This window comes from Tyto alba, unplaced genomic scaffold (genome assembly GCF_018691265.1).
Source record: "Tyto alba isolate M040663 unplaced genomic scaffold, T.alba_DEE_v4.0 Super-Scaffold_16, whole genome shotgun sequence".
Lineage (NCBI taxonomy): Eukaryota > Metazoa > Chordata > Aves > Strigiformes > Tytonidae > Tyto > Tyto alba.
This window is the reverse complement of record NW_024881278.1, coordinates 27,567,782-27,585,687: the sequence shown is the minus strand read 5'-3', so window position 1 is coordinate 27,585,687 and position 17,906 is coordinate 27,567,782. Positions and strand designations below refer to the sequence as shown.

At 39.1% G+C, this 17,906-nt stretch overlaps 1 protein-coding gene across 3 annotated transcripts in view; it reads left to right on the top strand.

Annotated features, from left to right (window-relative positions):
* The window catches only part of DAAM2 (dishevelled associated activator of morphogenesis 2), a 228,943-nt gene that overhangs the window by 8,659 nt on the left and 202,378 nt on the right, over window positions 1–17,906 (top strand). Inside the window, exon 1 of one of the 3 annotated variants that reach the window (XM_042789300.1) lies at window positions 11,514–11,617. The exons of the other annotated variants lie outside the window; for them this stretch is intronic. The gene's annotated coding sequence lies outside the window, so the exon portion shown is untranslated. Of the gene's footprint in view, window positions 1–11,513; window positions 11,618–17,906 lie in introns of those variants that run through there. 3 annotated transcript variants of the gene reach the window in all.

Here is a 17,906-nt window from a genome sequence, read left to right as displayed (position 1 = left end):
GTGTCCAGGGACTGCAGACATCAGTTATTTGCAATGTGAAGGGGCAGACTTCCTGTCTGAGTCATTATCTTAAAATACAAAATATTCGTTTACCCAATGTTGATCTTATATCTCTATCTTGGCCATGGATTATGGATTTAGTAATTGTTCAGACTCTCCTAGCATCTTTCACTTAAGAATCCCCAGGCATGTAACAAATTAGTGAGTTTCAATTCTCTTCCATTTGGAGTTAAATCCTCTTCAAATTAAGGCTAAGTCTAGGACTCATAAAATTAGAAGCACAAGTGACAATATCTGTTTTACCCATTCTTCATGTATGACTGAAGTACAGAGGTAAATTGTCCAGTTGAAAACAGAATAAGCCCTCTTTTCTAAGTTAATAACTGTACCACACTTTATCTCCATTATTTCTTCACTGAATCAAAGTCTTATTGTAAGCACTGTCAGGAATTTTGATCTTTCACATGTTGTTTATAACCAAGATTGTGAGTTAAATTTGACAACTCTCTATATACTATGAATACTTGTTTCAGAAAGTGAGGTTCCTAAACACCTTGGAGGTAATTTGACAGACAAATATATACCAGAAATGTTTTTTCATGCTAAGTTATTATTAATCTAATAGCATATCTTTTACTGGAGATACTGTTCACAAAATCAGGAACTCTATAGTTTTTGCTCATTTGCATTGTTCTGTGACCCCTCCAGGAGAGGGCAGTGGTTTGTACATACTCCAGTCAGGTTTTTCCAAAGCTAATAAACATCAAATTCTAGGTATGATATTTGAAAACATAGGTCAATATGTATATCAGATTGCCTCCATGAATAATGAGTTTCAGCAGTGCAGTAATTTTTGAGATTTTCTTCAGAACATATTTTTTCTTGCAAATGACTAACACATAGATACTCGCTTTTAACAGAACAGACAAGATTGTTAACAGTTACTGTCATTGAAGAAGCTATAGATTTGTGAACTAAGAAAAAAACACTTTTCCAAATGTATAAATCTAGTAAGATATTTAAAGACTCCCTATAAAAGTTTTTGTGTTTACAGAGGTCAAGTCTGATCCACTGAGACACATGAACAAGAAACGCTATTTGATAAAGAAACAAAACCAAATCCCTGTCTACTGCCTACTTTCAGGTAAATCATACCTTTTTCACTAATGAACAGAAATCCAGATATATGGAGTAGGATCGATCACTGTCAAATGAGATACTCCAATAGTCTCACTTGAGAGAATGATTTGAGTGATCTAAAGAGAAAGATACTCTCCTTCTAGGTGAGTTACATGGCTAGTTTAACATACTAAATTATTACTAGAAATGTAATGTTTACCTTTCAATGGATCTCATATTATTTGCAGTGTCCTTTGAAAGGTTTATCAGAAAAGTTGCATAAGTAAAATATAAAGTTAGGTGCAAATCATGAGCCACAAAAAGAATTTAACATCTTACCTTGTAAGAAGGTAGTGTTACTTTGGCTCAGTTTAAATAGTTTAAGAACAGACATTAAATTAATCCAGAAAGGCAGTAAGTACACTGTTTTTTAACATCTTTTATTAGATATTGAACATTTTAAATTCTTATTGTACAGTTATGATGTTTTAGCATGGCCTCATAGGCCTTACATAAGCCCTACTGTATATGCTAAAGCACCTCCAGAAGCTTAATTCCACATTGTTGTAGTGAATGTGATTTGGATATAGTCCAAATGATGGCTGCAAGAGGAAAAATGGTAGGAGGGATTGTATAACAACTCAGAAAACAGCTAGATTGATAAGCAATTTCTTAGATTACTTATTGGAGTTTCAGAATAATGTCAAGTAAAACAATCATGTTAGCATGAGGCACCTTAGAAATAATTGTTTTATATCACAGTTGTTAACCAATTTGTACAGTTACTGAAGTATTTTTCTTAACATTTTAAAGTCTTCAGGTGCCAAGTGTGTATCATAATTTTCTTCCACCTCACATAAAATTACTTAATGAATATTGGCTTGCAGGATTATTATCCTTCCAGCTAATTCCCAATCCAACTCAACTTGCCTTTTCCTGGGCTTCTTGCCACATTCCATTTTTCCCTATGCTGTTGATGTTATGTAGGACTGAAATGTGGAATTATCTACAGTTCATAAAAGAATCAAGTACCTTAGGCTGTTTTGTTCATTTATTATTAATGGACAGTAAATGCAAACATGAGCTAACAAAAGGCAAAGGATAAACACAATTCATCCAGACCAGTTCTTGGAGAAATAATTTTAAAACTTGTCAAACAATTCTTGAAACATGGAAGAATGATGATTTCCCATAGATTCATTGTATATATTCTGGCACTGTAACTTTTCCTTTATATAATATATTTTAAAACTTGAATAGTAATTTCCATTGGAAGATCTCAAAGAGATTTATAGATATTAACAAAATCAGATCTAACACCAGTGTGAAGAAAAGAAGCTGGTCAAGCTACTTGTTGCCAAAAACATATCCTTGCCCCAATTAGCTGCTTTGTGCTCTTCTGCCAGCACAAAGCTTCACAAAATACTTCATCCACCAATTCCTAATTATTCTCCTGCATTTGAATTGCTTTTGCATTCCCTAGTTTCTGAGGATGCTCATGACTAGTCTCTCAAATAAATTAAATTATCCCCAGAGGCCTTGATTCTACATGAAGGAAGCCACTCACTTGTGATCCCCTCTGCTTCTAAACATTACTGCACTCCAGTAGTCCTGCACTTCTGGAATGACTTCAGAGGGCTACTGTGGCTGGGTATAATATAGAGTGGTTTTCATCAGGTTTCAGAGATGGGGAGGAAGCAAAAATGTTTTCATCCAGTTTTTTTCAAGTAAGCCAAGCATCCATGCCATTACTGAGTTGGTAATTTGTTAGTTGTGATTCACTGTTCAGCAGCCCCACACAATGAATCCAGTCTCTTCCTGCAGGTTCACCAGTCCTGCTCTACCTTTTAGCCCTCAATGTATTTTTCAAATCATTTAAGCTGGTATTATTTTTATTTTATCATATGTTTAAGGCTTTAGAAAATGCCTTTTGCCTCCAACCATATATTATTATTACTATTATTATTATATAATAATAATAATGTAATTTTAAAAGTTAACATTATATTGCATGCATATATATGTCAACTATAGACCATTGAGTATTCAGATGTTTTGAGCATTTCTCTCATGAGCAGCTTGTGTTTTCAGAAAAAAATGAGCAAAATACAGAGCAAATACACCCCAAAAGAAGTGCTCTTGAGAATGTATCTGTTTACCATTTGATTACTGCTAAGCCCTGCTTATGCTTAAGGTGTAACCACTTCCACAGATGGCCATAATCAGTTTCCTTGAGAGTGAAGGCTTTATAATCCACACTTGCTGAAGACTCCCACATGAGCTCGATCTTTGGAGTACCCTACCAATTATATATATAAGGGAACCCAGACATTCCCTTTTTGCTTCATAACTGTGTCCCAGGACCTTCCTCCTGAATTGTTTTTCTGTCTGCTCAGCCAGGGCCCTTTTTACCCACCACCTGAAGTGTTTATAGCCCTACTCTTTCCTTTTTCTTAACTCCAGTTTATACTTTGGACTCCCTGACATTAGTCAGTGAAACCTCTAACCTTAATTCTCTTAACCCTGAATGTGGTACCCTTACAGCTCTATCTATATCTGTTATTTACTCAAGCCTGGCTCTGATCACTGATGGTACTGCTTATGTCTCAGTCTCTGACATCTTTCTATTTTAGCATCTTAGTTCTTCAATAAAATATTAATCAAATGAGATCAACCTATCTATCTATACAGTTTTCCAATTCTAATCTATTAATGTTTGATGATGAAACGTCTGCTTTTTTGTTGTTAATAATATCTGGTAGCATCAAATAACTTGCTTGCTATTAAAGACAGCCCTGAGCAAGGAGCATCTTCATGTAAGATTATTCTTCATCATCCATACTTGTGTATCAGAGACACAAGCACTGAATAAATTTGTTGTTCTTCAGTTTTTCCAGACTGAAGAGCTCACAGCTCTTTACAATGAGGAATAAGATTAACCTCACAACATCCATGTCAAGCACTCAGTTCTGTAATTCCCATTTTGCAGATGAAGAAACAGGCACGGAGAAATGAAGAATTCTATCAAAGAGAATAGAACTTACGTATGTGTTTTACACACACTGCCATTTTTCTGTCTTGACTAAGTTATCCAAATGTAGTTAAGTTGTTCTACCTTTTGGTTCTACTAAATTAATTTTGTGGAGGAAAAAAAGTGCAGGACAAAAATTTTAGTTTTTAGATAATTCTTGTGCCTAATCAGGACAAGAATCTTCTAGTAAAAATTTTTATGAGACGTAAATATTATGAAATAATAGAAAAAGTTATAAAATATTTGTTTAAGCCTGTTACCTTTCTGTCTATACTTGAAATAATCAAAGGAAATGACAAATCAAAGATACATAGCATTTTGGGGTGAAACTGATTAACAAAGTTTTATCTGTACTGGTTCATTATTGCTAATTTTCATTAGTGGTCTGTCTTCTTCTATAAATTGGAATATCAGAACAAAATGGACTACTTTAGAACACATTTGACAATACATTGTATTTTGGTCTCAGAATATGCTGAGCATCCCAACTTTGTTTATTTCAAACTGCTTTGGGATCCTAATGAACACATTCTGGGATTCAGGAGATCAGTGGGTTTATTTTTTAGAATTTCCAGTTCATCAGGTTTTAGTGAAGTTTTGGACAGGTTTTTACTGAGTGAAAAACAATAGCCATCCTATTACATAATATAACCCTGCAGTTACCCTAGAAAGGTATCTCTTTTCCTTCTTGTGCTCCAGGGGCAGTTTTAAGCCCTGCCCTGGTTTCTTCTGTACAGTTCAAGTTCTTTCAAGCTTCCTCTGTTCAGTTCTGGTCCCTGCATGTGCTGCAGTTTAAAGACAATGAGATGAAAAAGTCCAAACTCAGATCAATCCACTCAGCTGTGGGCCCATTCCTTTGACACACTCCCACTCGCAGTGTCTTCAGCAAAGTCAGAATTTGTAGCTGCCTGCAAGATACTTCTTCACAGCTGTCTCCTTTCTTCAGGAGTCTGCAAAAGTCATCTGCCACTCTTTGTATTCACGGGACTTGAGTCCCAATTCTGTGTAGTGTTTGTGAGAATAATTTGGAAGGAGCACTGGTCTCTTCTTCTAAGGCCAGTCATAGCTGTTCGGTGTCTCATTGTTTTATTTGCTCTGCTTCAAACACAAAAACCTGGTGCTGTGGGATATTGAGTATCTTGAACCATGGCTAAATCAACAGGGACTAAGACTCTGGAGAGTCAATATGCTCTTAGCATAGATTTGTAAAGCTGTTGTTCTTTCCTGTCTTCACCAGAAGTCTGATTATACTGCCGTCATATGTCACTGCTCCCCAAGGCCAGTCCAAAACTGGATTCTTCAAATGAATATTCTGTCTTCAAACTTTAATTAATTTATAAGACCAGGTTTTATTTGATCTGGAAATAAAAAAAAAATAAAAAAATCTGGAGTTTTGTGGCTTTCTGTTTAATTCTCTGAGTTGACTCATTTCTATAGACTATTGTGCAGGTGATAGAAACATTTGTTCGCAATAAATGTGTGTCACATGAGAATTATTTCTTCATTTTTGGTATTTAATAAGTACAAAGGAGACTACCTAAATACTATGGTTTCATCTTGTTCTGCTTGCTTGTTTAATTTCTTATGTTATAAAAGATTATTAAGTGCTTCTTGACATTATCAGTCAAGATCCTGTGCTCTTATCCTATAGGCAGGCTGTCTTAATTTCTGTTCTGCAGGTGAGATAACCAAAGGCACACAAGGTCACCTTTGGCTGGTCTGGTAATAAAACTTGGGGCTCAAGCATACCAGTCTCTACAGTTCATAAATTTTCCAAGAATAATTGTGCCAACTCTTTGTGCCTATGTCCATAATACTATGCCATGTTTCAGAAGCAGAACCCAATAACTTCCTTATGTTTTCCTGCCTGAGAAGAAACTTGTGTATGTCATGGTCAAACTGCATTACATCTTGAAATGGCAACTTCACAAGAGGAGAGCAGTATGGTGACATGACAGCAGTAGAGCAAAACTCTTGTATTCAGGAGACTTCAGGGATGATGCTGATATTTCATACATTCAGTAGGAATGTATGTACAAAAGTTCTGGAGCTGGTAGTTTTGGTTTTTTGCTTTTTTTTTTTTTTTTTTTTTTTTCTTTAATTAGCAAATAATACAGAAAGAACAACAGTAAAGACCATAAGCATTGGTAAACCAAAACACCTAAAAGTGTGGAAGTGCCAAAATTACAGCACCAGCTCTGACTGTCTGCTCACATTTTATAGCTACTTGCTTCATGCCATACATCAGGCTCATATCAGCAGTGGCAAGAGCTGCAAGGAGAGAGTTGTCTTGAGCTAAATGTCTTGAACTAAAATGCAGGCATCTGGGTCCCATCCCACATTCTGCCACAGATGTTTTACATGGGTATTAGATAAACATATCCATATCATAATGTGTTTGATACCTTTAATTTTCCAATTTTTGATTTTCCAACCTTGGTACTTTCAATGTTATTAAAAATGTAATGTAGTTGGCTGTAGGCCATTACTCCTTTCAGGTTTACTGGTTCAGATCTGTGGGCCACTGATGTACTTGCATCCACGCCCACAGAAGAGACTTTCTGAAAAGTTGTTTTAAACCATTGTAGGAAGTGACTCAGGATAATTGCTAGTCTAATAGGCTATCTTAGCTTCCTGGAGTCTTTTAAACATAAATCCTTTGCAAGAAGAGAGAATGTCTAGGAAAGAAAAGAAAAAAAATATACTAGTCAAGACACTTAAATATGATAAAGTCCACATAATTTAACTCTTCTTCCAACCTAGTCTCCCCTGATGTTCTGTAACACATGATGATTGCTGTTAATATGGTATATCATTGGTGGCATTTCTGTCTGCATGGTTGTCTGCTGTGTGCATATGTTTTTTTTCCCCAAGTCGTATCGCTGGCTTCTTTGAACCATCTGTGCTCTAACAGTTGTCAGTCCAGCATTTGTGTGAAAGAAGCCAAGAAACTGTTGTCCCACAAAGCTCTCAAAGGACAGTGGTTAACCTGAATTCACTGTATAGTTTTTGGTGGAAAACAAAATTAATCTGTTAGCTCTGGGAATAGCTAGTTGGGCTGTGATATATTACAAAAATGTTGTTTAATTCTGATATTATATATCTGCAGAAGAATTTTAGTTTACAACTGTCCAAATAGTCTGGCCTACTCAATTTTCTTTGGTCTAGTTGACTGCTGCAAGGAGTCAGAGCCTAGCCACAACCCCCTGTGTGGGACAGAGCTCACTCTTTCCTGCCTCCTCTTCTGCCCGCGATGGAGGCAGGGTGTTCTCAGTCCATGCTGCCTTATGTCTACCCTCATGTATGAGTACTCTCCATCGAGGCTAAGACTGCTGCTTAATTTGATTTGAGGAATTCAGTCTGTCCTCAGTCCCTGAGTTCAGTAGCAATGCACTACAGCGGGCCTTGTAAATCTTCTTCTAACGCTGCACTACTTTCAATTGGAAGCACTCCTTAAGTTGTGTGAGCCTCATTCTCCACTGATTCTCACTTCTTGCTGACTTTGATACTGGAGGAAATTGAGTCTAAAATGTTGTCACTTCATTGCCTAGCTGTTAATACAGGTTTATCCAGTGCGATGGATATGATGCTCAGACACTTACAATCCTCTGCATGATCCTGTGTGGTTAAAGAGACTTCTCAGGTACATTGTGGTACAGTGCCAGAAAGTGCTTCCTTCCCTTTCCTCTTTCATGGTATGCACAGTACAATCCCTTGTATGGCACAAAGATAGCTGTGGCAGTATCTTAGAATGTTCCTTCTTGCTGACACGTGTATCTGCAACACATCACCAGCTTCCCTTCCCATTGCTTAAACTGTTTACTAGCACCTGGTAAGCCATGGTGCTGCTTCAGGCCCTGGAAATGAGACATCTGCAAGATCTGTAAGTGGTTTCACTCTGGTCAGTGCAGTGGAGAATTAATTCTGGAGGCCAAAAGTACACAGAGAATAAATTCTGTCATGCAAAATGAAAAGAAAATCACCGGGTGGATTTAAAAACTATGGCCAAGGCTGTGTGCATCTGAGGACAAAGATAGAGTTCTCTGCATGCTTTGGTGTGTGCTATTCTTTTGAATATATGCCATAACTTTGCATTTCCTGACTTCAGTGGATTGGAAAAAAACCTGGCAGGTTCCCAAAACTGAAATATATGCAGAAATAACATTCATAACAATACCAGTGCAAGGGAAAAATCCGAGCATCTGAAACAACCTCATGCTTTGGGGTGTAAACTGTTCAACTGTGGGCTTCCCTCTTTACCCCATGGTTCTTATGTAATATTCCAGCCCAAACTGGATGGATGTACTGTGTTTTCCATTCTTTGTTCTCTGAATCATCAGGTATCTAACCTCTGCCTGAGGCAGTGTACTAGGCTAGAGAGCTGAATGGTCTGCTCCACTATGGGCAAGAGTAGAATTTTAATATGGTTTCATTTCCTTTGGTTTATTATTTTGTTATGTAGCACTAAGGGAGTGACAACTGGACTGCTATAGTTGCTCATGTGAACATGTATTGAGGCTGATTTGGATCTGAGGAAAACATGCTGTATTTTTTTTTGTCAGTCATGCACTAGTAATGCAGAGGGTCTCACTCTGTTCTGTTTGTTAGGGCTGACTAATGCTTATGTTGTGTTGGTGCACAAAGTTGATTTTCACCCCCCTGAAGTGCCTGCTTCTAGTATCTTTTGGGAGAAATACTGTTTTAAATAAATTATGTTTAAAAGGAAGCAAATTGTTCTCCCACGTGTACACTCCCAGTTCAATGGAGAGGGTTCTCCTGTACAAGAAATCGAAGTACAGATTGCCTACAGATGGGATCTTCATGCTCTTCATATCATGGTGGTGTGTTTTGAAAAAGACTCCTGTTGCATCTTGCGGGAGTCTTATGTGATTCAGTTCAGAGATTATGAATACACAAGAATGAAACTGGCTATTTTTCCTTTAATTTCCATACAGAAATGCAACAGGATCATAGAGATACTGTCTTATTCTGTGGTAACTGGAATGTTGTAGCACTCCTGACAGGATGGATGTTTCTACCTTAACAACTATATGTTAAGAGACATGTCCCTTCAGGACAGAAATGAAATGCACTACTGGACACAGGTTAATAGCAGCCTTCATTGTCATTGTCCATATCCATATGTATGGGTAAACAGCATTTCAGTCTCTTGGCATTTCAGTCTTGCTGCAAAGTCTTTTGAAATAAAGAAATCATGTTTGTGCTTGGGTCGCACTGTAATACAGGCTGTAGTTATTAATGCTTTACTTCTGTGTGATAGTCAGGATTTCCACGTTCCTCCTTTTCCGCTCTCTAGGGAGAAGATGTACATTAATCCTATAAATTAAACAGAAAGGAGGAGTCATGGATAACCATCTCATCTTCAGCAAACACCAGGAGCCTTTACTTTAGAGAGTCTATTAACCACAGGAATTGAGTCAATGAAAGCTGGTGGGAGGTGAAACTACCCATAAGGAACAGCTCTAGTATCCTACAGAGAAGCCCTGAGTCACTTTGCTGTTCAGAGTTCCCTGTGGGTATCTGTGGGACAAGCTACCGATAGGTAGCAACGTAACTCCAGGGTTGATCTTCAAAAAGAGTAGTATGCAGCACAGCAGGGTTTGGACTCATGCCCTGAATTATCTTCCCTGATTTTAAGTAGACAAGTGACAAATCTGATAGCCAGAGGGGACATCAATACCACTTGTTCAATGCTTGGATTGCATTGTCAAAAGTGGTTTCTTTTTATTATTTTTTCATTGTATATGAAAACATTTTCATTTCTTAGATTGACAGAATAGTGCTTTGGGGCTGGGAATATTTTCTTGTTCCTGCCTCTGCCAGATTCTTAGACCCGTCTTTTAAGTATAAAGGTGGAAATTTTTTCAGAGAGGCTCCATTTTCTTCTAGAATTTATCTCAAGGCTTTTGGTCATAATGATGATATGACAATGTATAGGGCTAGCTGCCATTAGAAAATTATCAGAACAAACTGGGTTTTAAGCCTTTTGAAGTTGATCAGATTATTTTTATTGATTTCAAAGAGCCATGGCTCATGCCCAAAGGTGGTGATGGTAGAGTAGAAAAGGGAAAGCATATGTATATAAAAAAAACTAATCCACACAGCCCCAGATGGTAAATTTGCTCTGCCAGTAAGTTGCACAGAAAAGAACCTTGGCTTTACATTTTGAAATAGCATGCACATCTCCAAAGGTGGTATCAAAACACATATTTCTTATAACTGTTTACAAATGGAAATGATGGAGTATAAAAAAAAAAATAACAGTTGCTTATAATAGCAGCACATTTGTAGACTCCTCCAGAAAATGTTGAATAAGTCTGAACTTCTTAAGTCTGTCTGTAATCAGGCGAGGCTCACTCAAGGACTTTCAAGATGTATCACTTCACCTTCAGGCCTCAATTTCCTCACGTCTTAGATGGGACTACTGATACTTACAGGCTTATAGCCAAGCTCAACTCATAAATGCAGAAAAAAAAGAGGCCTTATCAGTCCAAATTTATCATCACTTGCCTCAGCAGGATTATACCATGAGAGCATTTCACTCTTCCAAGTACTGCTTAACATTAATGCTAATACTTCTGCTTCAGTTTTTGCTTTAGCATTTCTTCTGCGTAACTCTGTAAGTGGCTTTCACAGCAGGTGAGACGTGTTGTACTGTACAGTACCAATGGAAAAATAGAAATAGAAATGCAAATAGGCAGAGCATAATAGAGATCAAAGATCAAATTAATTTTCTGAGCTGGTATTCATCTGAGATAAGACACTTCTAGAAGGTATTTTGAAATTAGGAGGGAAGCTGGCCCACATGCCTGGGAAAAGATTCCAGCTGGAAGGGGTTAGTGCAAAACTGAAGGAGGATGTTTCACTCCTGTTTTAGTTAAATCCAGTCAAAGCCTGGACACAGCAGAGGTCTGTGGGCTGGGGGAGGGGGGGAGCAGTAGGGATGAAATACCTCTTTGCCAGGCTTGATTTGAACACTGTTTAGGCACAGCTGAGAGACTGGAAAATACTGCTTTCCAAATGGGGACTTTCCTGACAGATAGTTACATCCTGGGTGTGGATATAATATGCCATGGGCAGAAAAGTACAGGGATTGTCTTTTGCCAGGGATTTAAACAACCACATCTGTAGTTCCCCACTGTTTCCTCCCTGACCCCCCTTGGAGCGGTTTTCTATCCAAAAGTGTAAAAATTACAAAACTCAAAAAACTTCAATCTGGGCTCTACCTAGAGAAACTTTTAGATCTCTCATTCCATAAATATCTCTTAGAGGCTGTCTGACGTCAGAGGATTTGGAGAGAAAGGCTGGTCTGAAAGTGAAAACAGCAGCAGTCCCAGTCTCATTACAGCAGCACTGCCAGCGAGAGGAGCGGCACAGGCATTTCTCTATGTGGATTATAGGACTGCAGAACAGGGAGGAACCACACAGAGACACGGGCACTACACTGTAAGTGCAGCTGCTGCAGCAAATCTTGTGTTTTTGCTTGTTTTCAAGAACAAATCCCTGCGAGTACTGCTTGCCTTTCTCTTCCTCTTTTTTTATTTTTTATTTTTTTTTCTTTTTTTCCCCTCTCCTCTGAAATATCCTGAAGCCAGCTTGGCAGCACACAGGATTCACATTTAGCTTGATTTCTTCTCCCAAAGGTATGTAGGGGGGGCTGATGGTGCAGGCTTTTGCACGCTTCTGTATGTGGATGGAGTGACAGGGGATGAGGGAGGTCGAAGGGGAGAGAGGAAAGAAAGAATGTATCTTTGGAAGACTGCAAAATTAACTGAAATTCAGCTCTTTCATGTTCTGGTAGCAGGATAGCAAAATCCCAAATAAGCCCTAGGCAAAACCCAACTTCCTTAGGCAACTCCACAATGCAGGATTTCTTTTTTACCTCTTTAATGCCTTGTCATATTGTGCATCAAGCAGTTCCTCTTTCCTTATGAGGACAACAGGCAATTTCCTGGCTCCCTGACAATGAAGTCCTCTCCCACTCCTTGCCAGGCTACTGACAATAACAGATCCTAACAGGAGTGTGGGATATTGCTTGCTAAATCTGACAAATTTAGTGCCTTGAGCCTATACTTACTTGATACTAAGGGATCTCCAAAGAACCCACTGCTTCTGCAGAGGAAGGAGGTGTCTCATCCAAAAACTAGCAGTAACAGGGTCATACATGAAGGAGGCAGCTATTACAAGGAGAATCTCCCTGTGAAAAAACTGCAAAGTTACTGCTACAGACACATGGTGCAAATCCCAAGGAAAGCTAGTGTTTCTTAATATTTTTTTTTTTTACCTCAACAATCCAGAGATTCCCAAGCCTACTCCATAAAAAGGTGGTATTTTCAGGGGGACACTCAGCTGTATTTATTTACAATTAAAATTCAGTGCTGCATCCATATAATTAACCTTACCTCTTACACCTGGATGTCCCTTCTTCATTCCCTGAGTAGAGATGGCAGTAGTTCTGGGAACAGCTGTGGAGGCAGCTGTCTTCATTGGCTTCTTCTCTAATGAGACCCATGACAGAAACAGCTCATTTCCCCAGGTGGGTGGAAGAGTTTGATGCCTCTTCTGTGGAAGCTGACATACTTAGCTAACATTTGTAACTTTAGAGAACTCTTTGCTAGTGAGAGGGCGGTTGGTCTGTGCAGTTGCTGGAATGAGAGATGACACCCTTGAACATAAACACAAAACTGGGCTGAGAAGCAGGAGCCATGTGAATTGCACAATCTAATGCACTGTGCTGTTAGTAATTGGCTTCAGCCAACAAGCAATCGCAAGAAAGGCTGTTGCGAGTCAGCGCTCCCTGGGCTGAGTGGTTTTGGTAACGGAGTAAGTCTGAAAATGCTTTTCTTCTTGAGGGTGGCACAGTGGGTTGCTGCAGCAGGGAGAAGGAAGTGAAGGTGGAAAGGTGTGGATTGGGAGAAGGGAGTTTTGCAGGGATCTCCCTTGCAAAATGAAATTGAGCAAGTCTAGTTAGCTGTGCTGAAAGCAACTGCAGGGTGTTGTAACCACTGTGCTGGCTAATGTGATGAGGGTAGCCTTTACTGGGCAGATGTACGAGGTCTAATCACCACTAAGGGATGCCATGCCATGCCATGCCACGTAAAACAAGCTAGGCTGAGCTGGAGAAAGAGCAACCATACTGACTGCATGTGCGAGGGAGCATGTGTATTCAGAGCCAGATCCTGCAGGGATGTACTTTAAAAGTGAAGTCTCCAGACTTGGAAGGAATTGGTTCGAGATCTAGGTTGCTTTACCATGGTATATCAGAATTATTTTCTTGCCCATTGTTTGTTTATTATTAGATTTTGTTTCCAGTAGCCTAGCAGCTCCCTTTCCAAGAAGTTGCTTTGTTTTCTTAGCAATAACCTAATCACATTGTCTGTCAACGCGAAAGAAAAAAAAATCCATAAGAAATGTAGTAACTTGTTAGAAACCTATATGCCCCAATAAAAGCTTGAGAGCTGTCATAGCCAAGACAAGTGTCTGGGAGCCACAGACACTTTTGCTTGGTTCAGCATCTAGTCTGTCTGAAGTTCATTGGACAGTACAGATCTAATATATACATAACTGCTGAAAGCTGAGAGGGTGAGAATTGGAACTAAGGAGGAGATAATTCCAGATTTGGGATATTTCAAGCTGACTGCTTCCTTTCCATCTCATGATTCCTCTTTCTGTCCTCCAGTTCAGCATTCCAACAGTGAGCAACACTACCTTTAAGGGTTTGCCAGACTGGAAGTTCCTTGTGGGCTGTTAGTCGTGGTTCAGGGGGAAAGTTACACACTGAGAGGAAGGAGATGCTGATCTGGCAGGAGATGAATTTAGTGTCTCATGAGAATTCATGGGTCATCACTCAGCATTCTTAAGTTTGGATGAGATTATACCAGCCAGGAAATTGCTAGTTCTTCTTCTGGTGGACACTGACCCTTGAAGTGACAGAATCAAACACAGTACGGACAGGGAAGACATGTTTTCAGTTTTGCTCTGTGAAACAGAAATCAATTCCCCGTTGGAGCTTATGACAGTCACAGTGCAACTCTGAGGTTTTAGAAGTCTATAGTATGTGTTACAAAGTGCAGTCTCATGGTTTCACAGAGCTGAGTAAGCAAATTCTCTGGATATCCTAGTGGCCTTACCACACTGTATCACTGGTCTGCTGCTATTGCTGCTGTTTATTTTAGTTGTGCTCTTTATGTGTCATGGAGATCATTCTGTTCGTCTTGAAATCAGTTGCAAATTTTTTTTTACCAAGTCTAGACATGGCAGGCACCGACTGTCTTTTCTTGGGAGGGAGATACAGCAAGAGTTGAACAGCATCTTGAAGGCATCTCCTAGATAGTTTGGTTTTGCTCCATCTGCTTTCGTTGACATGACATTCCCCCACGGTCCAGTGGAATCCCAGAAACCCATCTAGTCCCTCCAGGACAGCCATCTGACCTAGTGAATGAGCAATCAGGGGACACCATTTCCTGACACTTAGGGGAAGGATGTGTGGGAGATTTGGCTCTCAGCACTTTAATTGCTGTGAGTTTTCAAACCTGGGTCACTTCTATGGAGATCTGACCCTCTGTCTCTTCCCTGCTCCTGCAGCCCCCAGGCAAGCGCAGTGTGATCCTAAATTAAAAGAAAGCTGACTGCTCTGATTTTCATTGGGTGAAAGAGTTGAGGTATATTTTCCTGTGCTTTTTGTTGTGTTGATGATTGACAGTGGTGTCTATTATGGCTTTTCTGTTTTACCAGTTATGTTCCTTAATGTCACACTCCTTTGAACTGAGGCATTTGCAGAAAACTGATAGTAGTAGGACTCGGTATATATAATAACCTGCATTAGATCTGATTAATTTCCCATCTTTATGTAATTCCACTTAACAGTGAATTACTTCTGTTTGCCACTACTCTGAGTAGGCCAAAGACTCGTTATCTTTCAAGCTCTGTGTAGGTATTAAATTTCATAATGCTATGTAAATTAGTTAAATGGGATTTATTGGATTGGATTCTCAGCCACTGCCGATAGGTATAGGGTGCAACAGTGTAGTTATGACAAATGTATTCCAGCTGAGGATTTGGCCCGGTGTCTTCAGACTGGTAACGAATGACCTGAGGCACAGTCAGTAGATGTCTGCTCTCAGCTGTACTAGTGAAAGTTTTTTGTAGCTCTTTTGTTCAGAAAATTTATTCCAGGCTTCAATTACAAGTAAGTTCAAGTAGCATCAGAATTTGGTCCAGAGAAACTGAGGCCCAAGTTGTGCAAAGTAACCTGTAATTTTGGCTCTTTATTTTTAGTGTCTTGTTAAGGCACCAAAACACTCAAAAATTGAGACAGCCAAAATTATAAGTTGCTTTTGAAATGCTGGCCAACTGACTTGGGCAAATCTACACAGTGGATTTGATTCTTCTCACATACTTTTTACAGCAGTGTAACTCTCTGAAGGTCAGTGGAGCTTCTGCTGTTTTACAGCAGTAGAATTCACAGAGGAATGTGTCCCATGTTGCTGGAAGCTCCCATGAGCTTTGATATGTTAGTCCTGTACTCATGTTCTTTTCTTCTTTACATGTCCAGGATGTACCTGGTTTTGATTTGTTAAGAACCATGTAGCCACATGCCCTTGAACACATCACACACTGAGCAGTGCTATTGGTAGTGCAGCCGCAAGCTTTCTTACTGCTGTGTGTTAAATCTGTACCTGATGATGGTCAAACAGGCTTTTCCCTTCCTTCAGCTTTGTGTCCGGTTTGTATGTTGCCCAAAGTTCATGTTCCATGTTAGATTTGTATTTTCAGTTTCCCACATGGCATTTCAACATTTGAGATTTTGGCTTCTCTGGCAATCTCTATGGTGTCAGATAATGTCTTCTAGTAGTAGGAGTTTTCTAGACTTGGCACAACGTGGAGTAACAAACTGATCAGGAGAAGCTTATGGGGTTTGGATTTAGCAGAAAAGTTATTCTGAGAGTATGGCAGGCTTACACCAGTGATATGGTTTCCCTAAAGTTAGGAATTAGAGAGACTTAAGGTGGCAAAAAGAAAGTAGATAAGAACAGGAGGAGATCAGAGGGCTTGCTGGAATTCAGGGAGTGGGAGCTGGAGATCAGAAGGATGTGTTCAGACTGTGTGAAAATGGAAATAGAGGTAACTTTGAGGAGCTGAGAAAAACTTTGGCAGCAAGGTAGCAGTAGGCTCCCTCTCTGAATAACAAGTGCTTGCTCACTTCCCAGTTTTGCTGGCTTCAAAGTAATAATCACTGAAGCTGATATTTCTGCTCATGAGCTTTGAAGTTTGCATTTGTTTTTGTTGAAGAGTATTTTTCTATTCACTGTGTCCCAAGATGACTTAAATTCAGGCAATGCATGTGCCAGGACAACTCTTCTTTGAATTGGGGACAAAGCTGGTTTGTGAGACCCAACTACTCTATTCTGTCTCCTTGGTATTTTACTTTTTTTAAAAAGGCATAAACAGGGACTCATTTTTACTGTTACTTTTATTATTCAAGGCAGTGAACAAGCCTGATTTGGGGGGCTTTGTATTTTGTTTGCTATTTGGAGGAGCAATGTTTTTAGCTGCTTAAACAACTGAATTAATGAGCCATGAAGTCTTAAGAGACAGAAATTTACACAGTGCCCTGTTCATCCTTGAAGACAGTGGTCAGGTCCAATTTAACTTTTTAAGATCTGATCTGAAGATGCATTCTCATGACATTTTCATAAATTAAATCCACACAGAAACATGCATGCAAAAGGAGAAGGAACATTTCTGCCAAAGAGGACAATCCAGGTTGGATTTCAATGTGAAGAAGTCATGCAAGGATACATTTCAAGGGTTTAATATCACATGGCAAGATTCCCTTCTCCCAAGACAAAACTGTGGGAAGAGATGAAAAATCTTGGAGGCTAGGTCCACTGGTAGCTATTAAACATGATAATCTGGCTGTACTCCCATCTCCAAGTCCTAAACAACTAAAAGGATTGAGCAGGGGTAGGATCAGACTATATATGGTATTTTTATATGCTTTCCCTAACCATCTGCAGCTGACCATTACTTGGAGATAGGGTACTGGTTTAGATGAACTTCTGATCTGACTTTATGTAGTCATTTTTATATTCCTGTCGTCTTTGAGAGAGAAATGACTGTGAAGATCCTCTGATGTTTCAACTATTCTATGAGGGAGAATCATACCTGTAAGATGTAGGCTGAGGACCCTGACCAGGTACATCACAAACCTCCAGAAACTTATTCACATTTTAGAGTCCTTTAAGTGTCAGGAATGCACGTAAAGAAACTATACGTTCATTTTTAGCACTGTCTGTGTCTTCTTGTCAGTGAAAAAAGTGACCAGCATCTCTCCTTGCTCCCCAGTTCAAAAGTGCATTACAGTGACAGTTTTTTGTAGAAAGGATTTCATTTGCTAATGCTCCTCCAATTATTTTTAGAAATGTTTTGCATTTTCTTTTGCATTTAAATATTTCTCTAAAGCTGAATATTTTGAACAGGCTTGCTCATCAATACAGTGATTGTTGCTGATATTTTCATAAATAACAAGTATTTCAGGAAAGCTATTTTTAGATGTTTCAGGCTGGTCTTGAAAAATCATTAATCTCTCTGCACGCTTTTGGTCCTTCACTGTCATCTGTTTTCTTTCAAATCTCCAGAAGGCTATGACAGAAATACGTGGGAATTCCATGTTGCTCTGCATCAGCCTGCCAATTCTGCTCCTTTACTTGTCAGGTTGAAGGGAGCAACCTTT